Source organism: Schistocerca serialis, chromosome 5 (genome assembly GCF_023864345.2).
Source record: "Schistocerca serialis cubense isolate TAMUIC-IGC-003099 chromosome 5, iqSchSeri2.2, whole genome shotgun sequence".
NCBI classification, from domain to species: domain Eukaryota; kingdom Metazoa; phylum Arthropoda; class Insecta; order Orthoptera; family Acrididae; genus Schistocerca; species Schistocerca serialis.
This window is the reverse complement of record NC_064642.1, coordinates 504237822-504254082: the sequence shown is the minus strand read 5'-3', so window position 1 is coordinate 504254082 and position 16261 is coordinate 504237822. Positions and strand designations below refer to the sequence as shown.

At 43.7% G+C, this 16261-nt stretch overlaps 1 pseudogene; it reads right to left on the bottom strand.

Moving 5' to 3' along the window:
- Positions 1 to 6980: 6980 nt before the first annotated feature.
- On the bottom strand, positions 6981 to 7098 carry LOC126482417 (5S ribosomal RNA; annotated as a pseudogene).
- Between the last annotated feature and the right edge of the window lie 9163 nt (positions 7099 to 16261).

Sequence of the window (16261 nt, the reverse complement as noted above, 5' to 3'; positions counted from 1 at the left end):
CTCACAGTTTCAATCTACCTTTCCGTAATGTGTATTTACTGTGGTATATATCAGTATTTCAGTCTGTAATTTCCAAACACTGTATTCTGTATTAGACGTAAAGTATAATGTTCTTATCATAATACTTCGCATGTAGTATAAAATACGTACAATTCCTGATTATACTAAGAGAGAGCCTGATGACCCTAACCTTGACAGGATAAATAAATAAATAAAATTACATGATTATCATGAGTGCATGTAGACTTCTAGAGTCGCGTTTGGGTTTTAAATGTGGATGAGTGAGAGAGTTTGTGTTATGGAAGAGAGAGAGAGAGAGAGAGAGAGAGAGAGAGAGAGAGAGAGAAGGGAGGGATAAATCTGGTGCCATCAAATAGCCCACTCCACCTTTACAGCACCAAGGGCTTGTCAAACATGAACAGCATTACGTGTCCTCATTCACTGACTCGCTGCGGATGTGTTCGCTATTTAACCCAAGTTTACTGTTCATGAACTCTATATCATCATCTCTTCTCCGCCTGTAAGGCGTTAAAATTTCTTCCACCGTCGGGATGCGAACAGGCTTTTTCGAGTGGTGCGCCACCACATTAGCGTGGATTACCGACGTCGGGTACGGAGAGGGTTCAAATGGCTCTGAGCACTATGGGACTTAACTTCTGAGGTCAGCAGTCCCCTAGAACTTAGAACTACTTAAACCTAACTAACTTAAGGACATCACACACATCCATGCCCGAGGCAGGATCCGAACCTGCGACCGTAGCGGTCGCGCGGTTCCAGACTGTAGCGCCTGGAACCGCTCGGCCACTCCGGCCGGCTACGGAGAGGGGGTGGGGGCGTATCGTGTTGAAAATCGAAGATCGACAAAGAAACACATCCTCATTGTAGAATATATGTAATACGAATAATGCGATACTAATGATATAAATGTCTGATATAACCATGTTTAGCTTTCACTGGCAATTTGAAGTCAGCTCGCATGTAATTCAGTATTGAGTTCCATTCCTCAAACAGCTATAAGCAAAAAGTATTCTGAAGAATTTTCAGGAAGCTACCAACAAATTCCTTTCATATTTTCGACTGTCCAGTTGACACGCTCAGTGTTCATCCACGTGACGCGCAAGAGATTGAGTGTGCCTCTTCTGGAATTGCTCGTACGTGAGAGTTCATACACGTATTAGGGATTATTCTAAGATTATAGCATAGTGTATTCAGTGATTATTATCAATAATGCCACGTTTATAGGCACTTTCCGTCACTTAACGCAGAGCTTCCTCAATATATAATATCCCCCGTAGTTATTGAAACCAGAGGGGAGCCACAGAACCTCAGCTTCAAATAAAAACTTCAAATGTTCAAAATGGTTCAAATGGCTCTAAGCACTATGGGACTTAACATCTAAGGTCATCAGTCCCCTAGACTTAGAACTACTTAAACCTAACTAACCTAAGGACATCACACACATCCATGCCCGAGGCAGGATTCGAACCTGCGACCGTAGCAGCAGCGCGATTCCGGACTGAAGAGCCTAGAACCGCTCGGCCACAACGGCCGGCTCAAACGTTCACCCTCTGCCGGTAAAGTCATGGCGACGGCCTTCTGGGACTCTGAAGGGATTATTATGTTTGATGTCCCTCCTCATGGTGCGACGATCAACTCGGAAATGTGCTGTGCTACCTTCAGTAAATCGAAGAAATGACTTCAGCGTGTTCGTCGCCACAAAAATACAAACTAATTTCTCCTTCTCCATGACAACGCGAGGCCTCACAGATGTTTGCGCACCCGAGAGGAACGCACCAAACTTATTTGGACTGTTCTTCCTCATCTATCCTACAACCTGGATCTCGCCTCTTCCGAATTCGATCTGTTTGACCAATGAAGCATTACGTGGATGACGGGGAGGTTATTGATGCAGCAAGACGTTGGCTTCGACGTCGACCTGTAGACTGGAACCATGGGGGCATAAAAGCCCTCCAAGGAAAGCGGCGTATGGCCGTCGCATTGTACAGAGGTTATGTCGAAAAACCAGATTTTGTAGCCAAAAGAGTGGAGAGTAATATAGTGTACCGGAACCCTGAATAAAACGAACCTGCTTTCAGAAAAAGAAAAAAAGTGTGCTACGTTACTTATCGAACACCCCTCGTTTTGCACACCAACTCCCTTATGTATTTCGCATTCTTGCTGGTTACTGACACATAAATCGATTCTCGTTGAACAACTCTGATAGAAAACTCTGTAATTGGATCTGTTGACTCTCCCTAAACAACAAGAACTTCAGTAAATTAGCAGTGCACCGCAAATCTTAGGCTTTGCACCATTCTGGTAGCCACTAAACATTTAAATTCTTATATTCACTGAGCGAAATGATAAAGTAACAAAATTTTGGACTCTCACTCTGCACGCAGCCAGTTCAAATCCTGACCGACCATCCAGATTTATTCCGCACGTCATCATCTGATGGACACTGGGACAACAGTTGTTACATAGTGATACATCTACATTGTAGGTGGTTTCTTTTCATCACAATAATTAGAAATATAGCATAGACACTATCTACATATCGTACTTATTAGTAAGTTTTAATACTATGCTGATCACATGGTAAGTGGAATTGGTTAAGTCTAACATAATCAAGATATTTTTTTTAAAAAAGTAACTATAGATATTCTGATGTATTTTGTGCAGTATGACAAATGATATGTTTGCTGCATCCAAGGGCCTGTAGATAGTGTACAGTAAAACCGAAACCCGCTCCTTAGGAATAAAACCAGTAAATACGGCTAATGGTGTTATCCTTACTACATATACAGGGTGCTCCATTGATCGTGAGCGGGCCAAATATCTCACGAAATAAGCGTCAAACGGAAAAACTACCAAGAACGAAACTTGTCTGACTTGAAGGGCGAAACCAGATGGCGCTATGGTTAGCCCGCTAGATGGAGCTGCCATAGGTCAAACGGATATCAACAGCGGTTTTTTTTTAATGTGAACCCCCATTTTTTATTACATATTCGTGTAGTACATAAAGAAATATGAATGTTTTAGTTGGACCACTTTTTTCGCTTTGTGATAGATGGCGCTGTAATAGTCACAAACATATGGCTCACAATTTTAGACGAACAGTTGGTAACAGGTAGGTTTTTAAATTAAAATACAGAACGTAGGTACGTTTGAACATTTTATTTCGGTTGTTCCAATGTGATACATGTACCCATGCGAACTTATCATTTCTGAGAACGCATGCTATTACAGCGTGGTTACCTGTAAATACCACATTAATGCAATAAATGCTAAAAATGATGTCCGTCAACCTCAATGCATTTGGCAATACGTCTAACGACATTCCTCTCTACAGGGAGTAGTTCGCCTTCCGTAATGTTCGCAAATGCATTGAAAATGCGCTGACGCATGTTGTCAGGCGTTGCGGGTGGATCACGATAGCAAATATCCTTCAACTTTCCCCACAGATAGAAATCCGGGGACGTCAGATCCGGTGAACGTGCGGGCCATGGTAAGGTGCTTCGACGACCAATCCACCTGTCATGAAATATGCTATTCAATACCGCTTCAATCGCACGCGAACTATGTGCCGGACATCCATCATGTTGCAAGTACATCGCCATTCTGTCATGCAGTGAAACATCTTGTACTAGCATCGGTAGAACATTACGTAGGAAATCAGCATACATTGCACCATTTAGATTGCCATCGATAAAATGGGGGCCAATTATCCTTCCTCCCATAACGCCGCACCATACATTAACCCGCCAAGGTCGCTGATGTTCCACTTGTCGCAGCCATTGTGGATTTTCCGTTGCCCAATAGTGCATATTATGCCTGTTTTCGTTACCGCTGTTGGTGAATGACGCTTCGTCGCTAAATAGAACGCGTGCAAAAAAATCTGTCATCGTCCCGTAATTTCTCTTGTGCCCAGTGGCAGAACTGTACACAGCGTTCAAAGTCGTCGCCTTGCAATTCCTGGTGCATATAAATGTGGTAAGGGTGCAATCGATGTTCATGTAGCATTCTCAACACCGACGTCTTTGAGATTTCCGATTCTCGCGCAATTTGTCTGCTACTGATGTACGGATTAGCCGCGACAGCAGCTAAAACACCTACTCGGGCATCATCATTTGTTGCAGGTCGTGGTTAACGTTTCACATGTGGCTGAACTCTTCCTGTTTCCTTAAATAACGTAACTATCCGGCGAACGGTCCGGACACTTGGATGATGTCATCCAGGATACCGAGCAGTATACATAGCACACGCCTGTTGGGCATTTGGATCACAATAGCCACTCATCAACACGATATCGACCTTTTCCGCAATTGGTAAACGGTCCATTTTAACACGGGTAATGTATCACGAGGCAAATACCGTCCGCACTGGCGGAATGTTACGTGATAGCACGTTTGTGACTATTACAGCGCCGTCTATCACAAAGCGAAAAAAGTGGTCCAATTAAAACATTCATATTTCTTTACGTACTACACGAATATGTAATAAAAAAATGGGGGTTCCTATTTAAAAAAACGCAGTTGATATCCGTTTGACCTACGGCAGCCCCATCTAGCAGGCCAACCATAGCGCCATCTGGTTTCCCCCTTCAAGCTAGACGAGTTTCGTTCTTTGTAGTTTTTTGTTTGATGCTTATTTCGTGAGATATTTGGCCCGGTCACTATCAATGGAGCACCCTGTATATGTAGCAAGGATAACACCATTAGCCGTATTTACTGGTTTTATTCCTAAGGAGCCGGTTTCGGTTTTACTGTACACTATCTACAGGCTCTTGGATGCAGCAAACGTATCATTTGTCATATTGCACAAAATACATCAGAATATCCATAGTTACATTTTTTTAAAAAAATATCTTACCATGTGATCAGCATAGTATTAAAACTTACTAAAAGGTACGAGATGTAGATAGTGTCTATGCTATATTTCTAATTATTGTGATAAAAACAAACCACGTAAATATAGATGTATCACTATGTAGGAACAGTACTTACATGTAAGTGAAAAAATGTACTATCATGCATAATAGCATCCGAACGATATGAAATGAGTTTTGTTCAATTTGCATGCAGTCCACATAACGTAATTTTCTGCAAGTCCTCATAGCTCTTTGCGGTACAGTCGTTTGACAAGGCAAAATGGTTACTTCATATGATTTGTTGAAAAACCTGCTCTGTATGGCAACCTTTAGAGACATTAATTAATGCCATGAAAAATGTTCGAATGTGTATGAATTCCTAAGGGACCAAACTGCTGAGGTCATCGGTCCCTAGACTTACACACTACTTAAACTAACTTATGCTAAGAACAACACACGTACACCCAAGCCCGAGGGAGGCCTCGAACCTCCAACGGGAGGGGCCTCGCAGTCCGTGACTTGGCGCCTCAAACCACGCGACCACTCCGCGCAGCGATGCCATGAAGTTCCAAGTATTAGGAAACGTTTTATAGAGATGAGACAGTCCTTAACCTTATTACAATAAGCCACTAGTGAACGAGTATTAGATGGCAAACGTCTCTTCGCTTGTAACCAAGAATGACAGTATGTGCAGGGTTCGACTCCTGGTCAGCATGGAATTTCGTATAACGCTATTAGAAGGTCAAACATACCACTCCTAGTTAATCGTGAAAAAGAATTTGATAGTTAACAAGTCTTCGTGGCCATGTGTGCAGCGTTGGATTCTCAGTCAGCGCAAAAAATATTGTCGCGTTGTTTCGAGTCAAGCATGCGCACATCTCGCTAATGGTGAACAAACAGTCAATATTTATTCATGGCTGGAAACCAACGGTGAAGGTGCCGAGATGGAATACCGGTTAGGTAAAAAGTTTGTAACATCATTGCTGTTCAAACCTCTTGTTACTGGTGATAAAATTCTATGTCTAACATATGATTTTACTTACTAAACCATCCGATTAAGTGCTGGGTTCGAATCCCCGTCTAAGAACGTTACATTGTGGCATTACAATTTTAAACCCGTGCACACTTATTTACTTGTGAATAAAATTAAAACGTCTTTGCCGACAGGTGTGGCCGTGCGGTTCTAGGCGCTTCAGTCTGGAACCGCGTGACCGCTACGGTCGCAGGTTCGAATACTGCCTCGGGCATGGATGTGTGTGCTTTCCTTAGGTTAGTTAGGTTTAAGTAGTTCTAAGTTCTAGGGGACTGATGACCACAGATGTTCAGATGCTCAGAGCCATTTGAACCATTTAAAACGTCTGTCCTGGTTATTTAACAGGCAGATAAGCGTGTTGATAGGATTTCCAGTTCAGTTTCATTTATTTTAAAGTTCAGACTTTATAACTGATACTGATGAAAACTTCGATGTTTCACATCTTTTTATGCTACTCGGCAGTGAAGACCAATACCGTGATTGTTTGGTTAACAAAACAACTATAGGTTCTGGGTTTGAATTCATTTACAGAACAAAACAATTGGCGATTTATTTTAAAGTTAAAATATAATGCAAGTAACATAATGTGAATCATGATAACAGTGAAATTACTTCGTTTATCATATGGTGTGAAGATCTTCTAATCAGCAAAAGTAAGCCGAATTGTTATACAACATTAAGAGTCCGGACATTGTCTTAAAATTTCTTGTTCATTCAAATATTTACTTTTGATTACATAATGAAATATATGAAAGAGTTAGTTTCAGATTCCTTTGAGTATGGTGATATTTTTTGAAAAAGCTCTTATTCTAATAAAGGTGAGTTTACAAGCGTTAAGGACTATCTCATCTCTAATACTGAACTAAGCTCCGTCTAAACAGGACTTGCAAGTCCTAACGGTACCGACCGGCCGCCGTGCCATCCTGAGTCCACAGGCGTCACTGAATGCGGATACAGAGGGGCATGTAGTCAGCATACCGCTTTCCTGGCCGTATGTCAGTTCACGAGACCGGAGCCGCTCCTTCTCTATCAAGCAGCTCCTTAGTTTGCCTCACAAGGGCTGAGTGCACCCCCCTTTGCCAACAGCGCTCGGCAGACTGGATGGTCACCCATCCAAGTGCTAGCCCAGCCCGGCAGCACTTAACTTCGGTGATCTGACGGGAACTGATGTTACCACTGCGGCAAGGCCGTTGGCCATTTCTAATACTACGTTTACTAATATTTGGAACAGCACACCAGTCTGAGTGTGCATGGGCTGCTATTCACAGCTACGACAAAAGTTTTTCCCCCCTCCAGCTCAAAGCCTGTCTGTTACACAAAGGATACCAGTCTGAGCCTGTTGGCTAAGTGACACGAGAAACCGCTTAACATGTTCTTCCCAAGCTATTATTCCTGAAACGTATACGGCTATTTTAGTAGCAGTCGGGTAACACACAGGATTAAAGATGACCACTGGGCTTTTCGGTGACATCACACACATACTCTTTTTCCTAAGTTAAAGTCTAATTCGCCTGAGTCTGGATCTATTGAATTCAATTCAAAAATCGTGAGCCCGCAAGTGCTAAATTTAAAAATGTTTTAAAATCAACTGTTCAAAGTTAAAGCAATTCCCCATCTGATGACACGATTTAAACAATTGGATCCACACCAGCTATCTTACATTTTAAACCAAAGAGATCACTTCTTCTAAGTTTTAAATCTTGGGAAAGTGCAAGATTCACTTCAAATGGTTCAAATGGCTCTGAGCACTATGGGACTCAACTGCTGTGGTCATTAGTCCCCTAAAACTTAGAACTACTTAAACCTAACTAACCTAAGGACATCACACACACCAATGCCCGACGCAGGATTCGAACCCGCGACCGTAGCAGCAGCGCGGCTCCGGAATGGAGCGCCTAGAACCGCACGGCCACCGCGGCCGGCCGCAAGATTCACTTCCTCTAAGCTTATAATTGTGAGAAATTCACTTACTCTAAGCTTAATATGATGGAAATTCTTGTCAGAATCAGATTCCTTATCTTAACTTTAAAACTGTCTAGGCCACTAGTGCTACATGTATGATTGACAGACATTGTTGTGTGTGGGACGACAGGAGTGGGTTATGTATACACTTGCATCTTTATTTAAATAAATACTGGAGTAAATACTGGAGAATGCTTTCTCTTCACTGTTTCAAGACATGGTGATCACCAGCTGACCCATGTGCAGTGCCGAGTGTAGCAGCGCTGCTCGCCCCCCCCCCCCCCCCCCCCCAAGAGTCATGACACTCATATGTCCAGAACTTAGCGATCATTAGCTGTCAAACTGCTGGGGAACCCCCAGGTTGTAGTGGGAACCCTTGCTGCTGTTGTTCCACCACCACCAGGGAGACACAAACACTCAGCACACAAAGGCCGACTAACTCCATAGCTCAGAAAAATTGTCGCATGGCACCTCCACCATGTGCTGCCTTGCTTTATGTGGCCTCTCACTTGAATGGCTGGCAGGAGTTCTGCGCTAATAAGCGTATACCTTAAGTTTCGAATGTAAGTAAATATCTATTGTTCAGTATGGGCTGATACCCTGCCACAGTAGATTATCAACTCCGCTCTTACAGCAAGTATAATTTTAGAACAGGAAAAATGCCTTTCAGAAATCGAGAAATACTGCATCTATCTGACTGCCTTTATCCACGGCTTTCAGGATCTCATGTGAGAAAAGCGTGAGTTGCAACTTCACATGATAGATGCTTTCGAAATCCATGATGATTTTCATGGAGTAGGTCATTCTCTTCGATACACCCCATTGTATTTGGGCCCATATAGGTAAGAAACGTGACATGCATTGCCTTCAACTGTTGAGTTTCAAATATTTTCATTTGTCACCCAACCGCCAAATTTCAACTACTTCTCAAAATAACCATCCAAAGAAACATGTAGCCTATCGTAAATATGAGACTTGTAATGCTTAAACAATTAATGCTGTGTGCATGTTTGTGTGTGTTTGTGTTTGTGTGTGTGTGTGTTTTGTAGGATAGGGTAGTACAGGATCATTTATTTATCAAAACAAATACTGCACTGGGAGATCTGTTCCATGCCACCGCTGCTGTCCCCACGAGCAGTCTGCGTGCACTGACCACCTACTGTACACCAGAGCCACTTTGCATCAGCTGGGACACACTGAGTGCTGCCAGCGAACTTGTGCATCGTGTGGCTCTCATGTTGGGAGGACGATCTGGACACAACCTTTTAGTATCCTAACTAAGATGCAAGATCAAGTGGTCCAGTTTCTACTTGCACTATGTGTACATGAAAGTGTCAGTGCCACATCGTCAATTATGAATGTAGGAAAACACCTTTTATGCACTGTGGAGGGTGCTCCCCTCCCACACTGCGCCCTGCATCCTTTCCCCGACATAATCCTGTATTCCTAAAACAACACCATTTTGTACTTAAACACTATATATATTTAGAACTGTGCTATTTATGGCATCTTAGTCATCTGGACTGTGACATTAACACTCCCATGTACGAAATCTGTGTTTAGTGTGTGACACTTATTCACCTAGCAAGGGTCACCTATATACACTCCTGGAAATGGAAAAAAGAACACATTGACACCGGTGTGTCAGACCCACCATACTTGCTCCGGACACTGCGAGAGGGCTGTACAAGCAATGATCACACGCACGGCACAGCGGACACACCAGGAACCGCGGTGTTGGCCGTCGAATGGCGCTAGCTGCGCAGCATTTGTGCACCGCCGCCGTCAGTGTCAGCCAGTTTGCCGTGGCATACGGAGCTCCATCGCAGTCTTTAACACTGGTAGCATGCCGCGACAGCGTGGACGTGAACCGTATGTGCAGTTGACGGACTTTGAGCGAGGGCGTATAGTGGGCATGCGGGAGGCCGGGTGGACGTACCGCCGAATTGCTCAACACGTGGGGCGTGAGGTCTCCACAGTACATCGATGTTGTCGCCAGTGGTCGGCAGAAGGTGCACGTGCCCGTCGACCTGGGACCGGACCGCAGCGACGCACGGATGCACGCCAAGACCGTAGGATCCTACGCAGTGCCGTAGGGGACCGCACCGCCACTTCCCAGCAAATTAGGGACACTGTTGCTCCTGGGGTATCGGCGAGGACCATTCGCAACCGTCTCCATGAAGCTGGGCTACGGTCCCGCACACCGTTAGGCCGTCTTCCGCTCACGCCCCAACATCGTGCAGCCCGCCTCCAGTGGTGTCGCGACAGGCGTGAATGGAGGGACGAATGGAGACGTGTCGTCTTCAGCGATGAGAGTCACTTCTGCCTTGGTGCCAATGATGGTCGTATGCGTGTTTGGCGCCGTGCAGGTGAGCGCCACAATCAGGACTGCATACGACGAGAGGCACACAGGGCCAACACCCGGCATCATGGTGTGGGGAGCGATCTCCTACACTGGCCGTACACCACTGGTGATCGTCGAGGGGACACTGAATAGTGCACGGTACATCCAAACCGTCACAGAACCCATCGTTCTACCATTCCTAGACCGGCAAGGGAACTTGCTGTTCCAACAGGACAATGCACGTCCGCATGTATCCCGTGCCACCCAACGTGCTCTAGAAGGTGTAAGTCAACTACCCTGGCCAGCAAGATCTCCGGATCTGTCCCCCATTGAGCATGTTTGGGACTGGATGAAGCGTCGTCTCACGCGGTCTGCACGTCCAGCACGAACGCTGGTCCAACTGAGGCGCCAGGTGGAAATGGCATGGCAAGCCGTTCCACAGGACTACATCCAGCATCTCTACGATCGTCTCCATGGGAGAATAGCAGCCTGCATTGCTGCGAAAGGTGGATATACACTGTACTAGTGGCGACATTGTGCATGCTCTGTTGCCTGTGTCTATGTGCCTGTGGTTCTGTCAGTGTGATCATGTGATGTATCTGGCCCCAGGAATGTGTCAATAAAGTTTCCCCTTCCTGGGACAATGAATTCACGGTGTTATTATTTCAATTTCCAGGAGTGTAGAACTCTTCACACTGAGGTTTAGGTAGAATGCAGAGCCATGTCGACTCCAGTGCTGTGCTCAGCTGCTCTAGGTTTCTCGGTTGAGGATCCATGGTCCGAACAGCCTGATTGAGGTGGTCCCGGAGATTCTTGACTGGGTTTAAATTCGGGAAGTTTGGTGGCCAAGGGAGTATGGTAAACTCATCCTGGTGCTTCTCAAATCACACACACACACACACACACACACACACACACACACACTGTGAGCAGTGTGACACATAGCATTGTCCTGCTAGTAGATGTGATCATATTGGCGAAAAAGCAAACTGCATTTAAGGGTGGGCACGCTCCCCAAGGATAGACGCATAAATGTGTTGATCCATTGTACCTTCCAGAACGACGATATCACCAAAGGAATGCCATGAAAATATTCCCTAGACCACAACGCACCCTTCTCCAGCCTGGACTCTTGCAACGATTGTTGCATTCCCATATACGCAAATGGCCGTCTGTCCAAAGGAGCATAAAACGTGATTCATGTGAAAAGACCACCTACCGCCAGCCAGTGACTGTCCTGTTGCGGTATTGGAGTGCAAAAGTTCTCGTCGCCAATGAACAGCAGTCAGTATGGATGCATGAACCAGGAACTTGCTGCATACGCAACATGCTGCATACGCAACAACGTTCGCTGACAGGTCATTGAGGACACACTGTTATGAGCCCCCTTGGTTCGTCCGGGTGGTCAATAGCTCAACAATTGCACAGCTATTTACCTGTACACATCTCCGCAGTTTTCGTTCACCCCTGTCATTTATGGTCCGCGGTGCACCAAAGTTGCCTCTGTGTCAGTTTGTAATAACGTCATTTTGCCATGCGTGGTATACTTTAACCACAGCTGCACATAAACAATTTACAAACTTTTTGGAATACTTCTACCGTTCGCATAAAGGCCAATACTCATGTCCTTTAAGACAACAGATGAATCACTCCGTTCCCGCATTAAGAGAACGACTTTACTATTTTCCGCGTTCCTTCTGCACGATTTATACACTCTCCATTGCTTGTGCTGCCATCTGTGAGTGGTTATTGCACACTGATATCGAACATAGCCGATAGTTACATTAATGTGACAACCGTGTATGTGAAAGGTTGATCAATGTATTAGGTTGGTGCATAAGTTCGTGGCGTTTTTGTTTGGCATGTTGGTATTCCGGTTGCTATGGGTTTATTTATTGACTGTCATTTATTATTTGTATTTCACTGTTGTTATCTGAGTTGATAAATTGTCATCTTGTCATTTGGAGATAGTAAGTGGTGCTGTGGACGCCAGAAAATAGAGTGCCAAGTGGAGAAATCGAAACTTTCTCGACATATTCTTCCGTTTGAAATCAATAGAGGGGTAACAGCAATGCAAGCAACCAGAAACATTTGCGCTGTGTAAGGGGATAATGCCACTGGACAGATCAGGGGAAGAAAATGGTTTTCTCAGTTTAAGGAGGATCGTTTTGACATTAGTGACTCTCCACGTTCAGAAAGATCTTTGTGGTTTGAAGAATATCGTTTAAGCGCATTAACCCACAACGATCCACGCCAATGTACTCGAGAACTGGCAAATGTGATTAACTATGATCATCCCACGATCGTGAGACATTTTCATGCAGTGGGGAGGTCCAAAAATCTGCTTCCTCGTCATTAATTGGCTCGTGAACAACATCGACCGTTCCTATCGTGTATCGTTATTAGTGACGGAAAATGGTGTCTTTATGCTAACATAAGGAGACAAAAGAAATGGTTGAGCCCAACAAAGTTATAGCTCTTTGTATGAAGACCTGCGCGCATCCATAAAAGATAATGTTAATCAGCTGGTGGAACAGCGATGGTTTGATGTACTACGAATCACTCCCCCGAGGTCGACATCTGGGATGTCTTGCAAAGTTAGTCCAAGAACAACGACCAGGAAGACTGTGTGAAGTGATGTTACTCCACTATAAAGCCCGCCCGCATTCTTGTACACTGACAACACCATACAGGAGATAGGTTGGGAAGTCATTCTATATCCTCCTTATTCATCCGATCTTGCACCCTTCGATTTTCAGCTTTTCCGCTCGCTACCGAACAGCCGTCTAGAAACTTCCTTTTCGGATAAAAATGCGCTCCGAAGATGACTGGATGAGTTCTTCGCCTCAAAACCGCGTGATATCTGCAGTCGCGGAATCGAAATGTTACCGCAGCGACTGTCGTAAATAGTCACACAGAATATACTATTGGTGACTAAAGCCGTCTGTTACGTGCGTCTGTTGTGTTTATTAAACTTGTGGAAAAATATTACGAACATTTGCACCAAACTAATAGCTACAAATAGTAGCTTCCAGTCTGGTAATACCATGTTCTTCAGTCAAGAAGACGAATGTCACAACAGTTTATAAAACTAATAAAATTTTAGTGGGATACTGTTTTTAGGATTTTTGGTTGAGTAACGAATAAGATAACAGATATTCCTGCACAAGAATTTATTAATTTTTCCTTCTGCATTATCACATAAAACAGCTCTTTCTTTATTTTTGGGTGGTGTAGATGAACTTATAATTTAAATCTACATCCAAAACTTTTAATTACTTCTCCAGCCAGTAATTCGATAAAAACAAAGAGGGTACGTTTTCACATTCTAACACATATCTAATTTTATTCCTATAAACATGTCTTGTATGGCCTTAACAGCTAGCTCCGTTCCTCCTTGCAATTCTTCTGACCGAGAGCATTCCGGCATTTAATTTTGCATTTTATTTCCTGCATTACACTGTTGTCAAGACATTACACATGTTATTGGGTGTATGTTGACAACTTTTCTCCTACAAATTCTTGTGGAGTTCACATATAGAACTTTTAAGTTTGTCACTTTAGCAAGTGAATGGTCGTTAAACGCAGTTATTTCATCAATTTTAAACTCTGCAAAAGGCTCTTCAGTCGCTAGATGCACAATGTCCAGTCCACCACATGTTGGTACAATACAACCATCCTTTTTAAGCGGATCCACACACCAATGGAGTTTTATAAACAAATTTTTTTGAAGTAAATGCTCTTGAATCCATTACTTCCTGCAAGTACTCCAAATTGTGGTCGCTTTCCATTGCTACTGATGATAGATGCTGATATCTTGTATTCCCCATTCAGATTTCTCCGTGTACTGTGTTTAAAGTAAATTGTATGTCTTGCTTGCACATCGGCAATGACTTGTTCTTCTTCCATTAGCAGTTTGAAGTCTTCCTTCATGGCAGTTGTTTTCATCAAGTAGTCTAGTTTTAGTTCCTCGCTTTTGATCTCTTCCAGTTTTCTTTTTTGTGCACGTAAGACATTAACAGCACTTAAAGCAGTAATTTCTTTATAGGGCACGACTTAAGTCTGTTTTATATATTAGTTCTTTTTCTTACGAACAGTGCAGTCACGTTATTTATGGGAACCAATTCGAATTGGCAACACCTACATCAGGTAGTATTGTACAGAACAATGCTCTACATCAATGTTTCCTCCATAATTTTGGAAATTGTGGTAAGTACCTATGGGACGAAACTGCTGACGTCATCGGTCCCCAGGCATACACACTACTTAATCTTACTTAAACTAACTCAAGCTAAGGACAACGCACACTCCTATGCCCGAGGGAGGACTCGAACCTCCGACGGGGGCAGCCGCGCGAACCGTGGCAAGGCGCCTAAGACCACGCAGCTACCCCGTGCGGCTTTCGTCCATAGTGTCCTTCCATACAGGAATCGTTAGTTAAAAATCCCAGCAAACTCTTGCTCTACATCTACGAGGGTTGAATGAAAAGTAATGCCTCCACCTTCGTTAACTGGGTTTGGATGGGAATATTCGTAATAAATCAAACGCAGAAATAATCGACAGAATGTGATCTCTAATTACCAATGTTCACTTTTCCACATTATCACCAGGCAATTGGATACATTTCTGCCAGCAATGAACAATTTTCGGTAGCCGTCACTGAAGAAGTCGGCACACTGTTTCCACAACCACATTTCTCTCAACATCTTCATCAGAAGCAAATCATGTCCCCGCAGATCGTCTTTCGTTATCGGGAACAGATGGAAGTCAGACGGTGCTAAGTCTGGACTGTACGGAGGATGTCGTACGGTGGTGAGATTTTGTCTCTGAAGTTCTACTGTAGTGGCACGTGAAGTGTATGGTTTGGCATTGTCAGGCTGCAGGAAAATGTGTGACCCTCACGTTCTTGTGAAATGTCGATTGTGCTTGCAGTATCTCTCTGAGTGATGCGACGATCGTCCTGAATCAGTCTATCAACATTTTGCTTGTGAAACTCGGTGGTTGCTGTCACAGGACGTCCAACTCTTTGTTTCTCACGCAGGTCAGATGTTCCCACCTAAACTTACTCGCCCAACTAAGCACACTAGTCACATCAACACAATCACCATAAACTGCTTTCATTCTCTGATGAATCTCCTTTCGGGTGAGACCTTCTGCTGTCAAGAATTCAATGACTGCACGTTGCTTAAATCGCATTGACCGACCGTCTGCGCAGGGTTTCATATTTTACCCAGTAAATGCTGAGGCTTTCCGCCAACTGGAGCTGTAGAGAAGAGGCTACGGAACAATCCAGTACCTGCCGCATACCATTGCTGCCAACTGTTGAAGAGTTACGAAGGTGAAGGCGTTACTTTTAAGTCGACTCTCGTATATCCATAATGTAACAGTCATCTACACGGAGCTGCTGCACTATTCGAGGGTGTTGGTCGATCTATTTTGAATGTCAACGAATTCCACTTTATATGGTGTAGTCACAGGAGTTTTATATCTCCTCAAAATGCTTTACAGTGCTTCCTAGCTGATTTTTTTCCGTTATTGTTCTCTCTGTCATACTGTCATTGTTGTGTAAGAGGAATGATATTTTTATCTTGATGACGTGTCTTGCAGCGACAAACTGGGAGAATTTACTACGTAGATAATTGTCAAATGCACCGCATACTTCCTTCTTTAACATTACAGACCATCCCTCCACTAATTTTTTCTTGGCAGTCCACCTAATTACAGACTTTAAGCACCATAATTTTGTCAGACGATTCCGTAATGTGCGTCAACACATTTAAATTCTTCTTGCTAAGGTGAATCCAATTTTCAGTGTAATTTATTTTACCATTATCGGTATAAGACTGCCCAAGTTCCCGAATAATAAGCATAAACCAAAGCATTTGTGAGACTATACAGCTTCTTGCAGATTTTTCGTCGAGATTACACCAAGCGATTTTTAAGACTAATCTTCAGTCCAATGTAATTAAAAATCGTGTTGCGCTTGTTGACAACTGCAGCTCAATCAGTATCTGAATTGATTATAAGCAAGCATCTCAATTTAAACCACTAT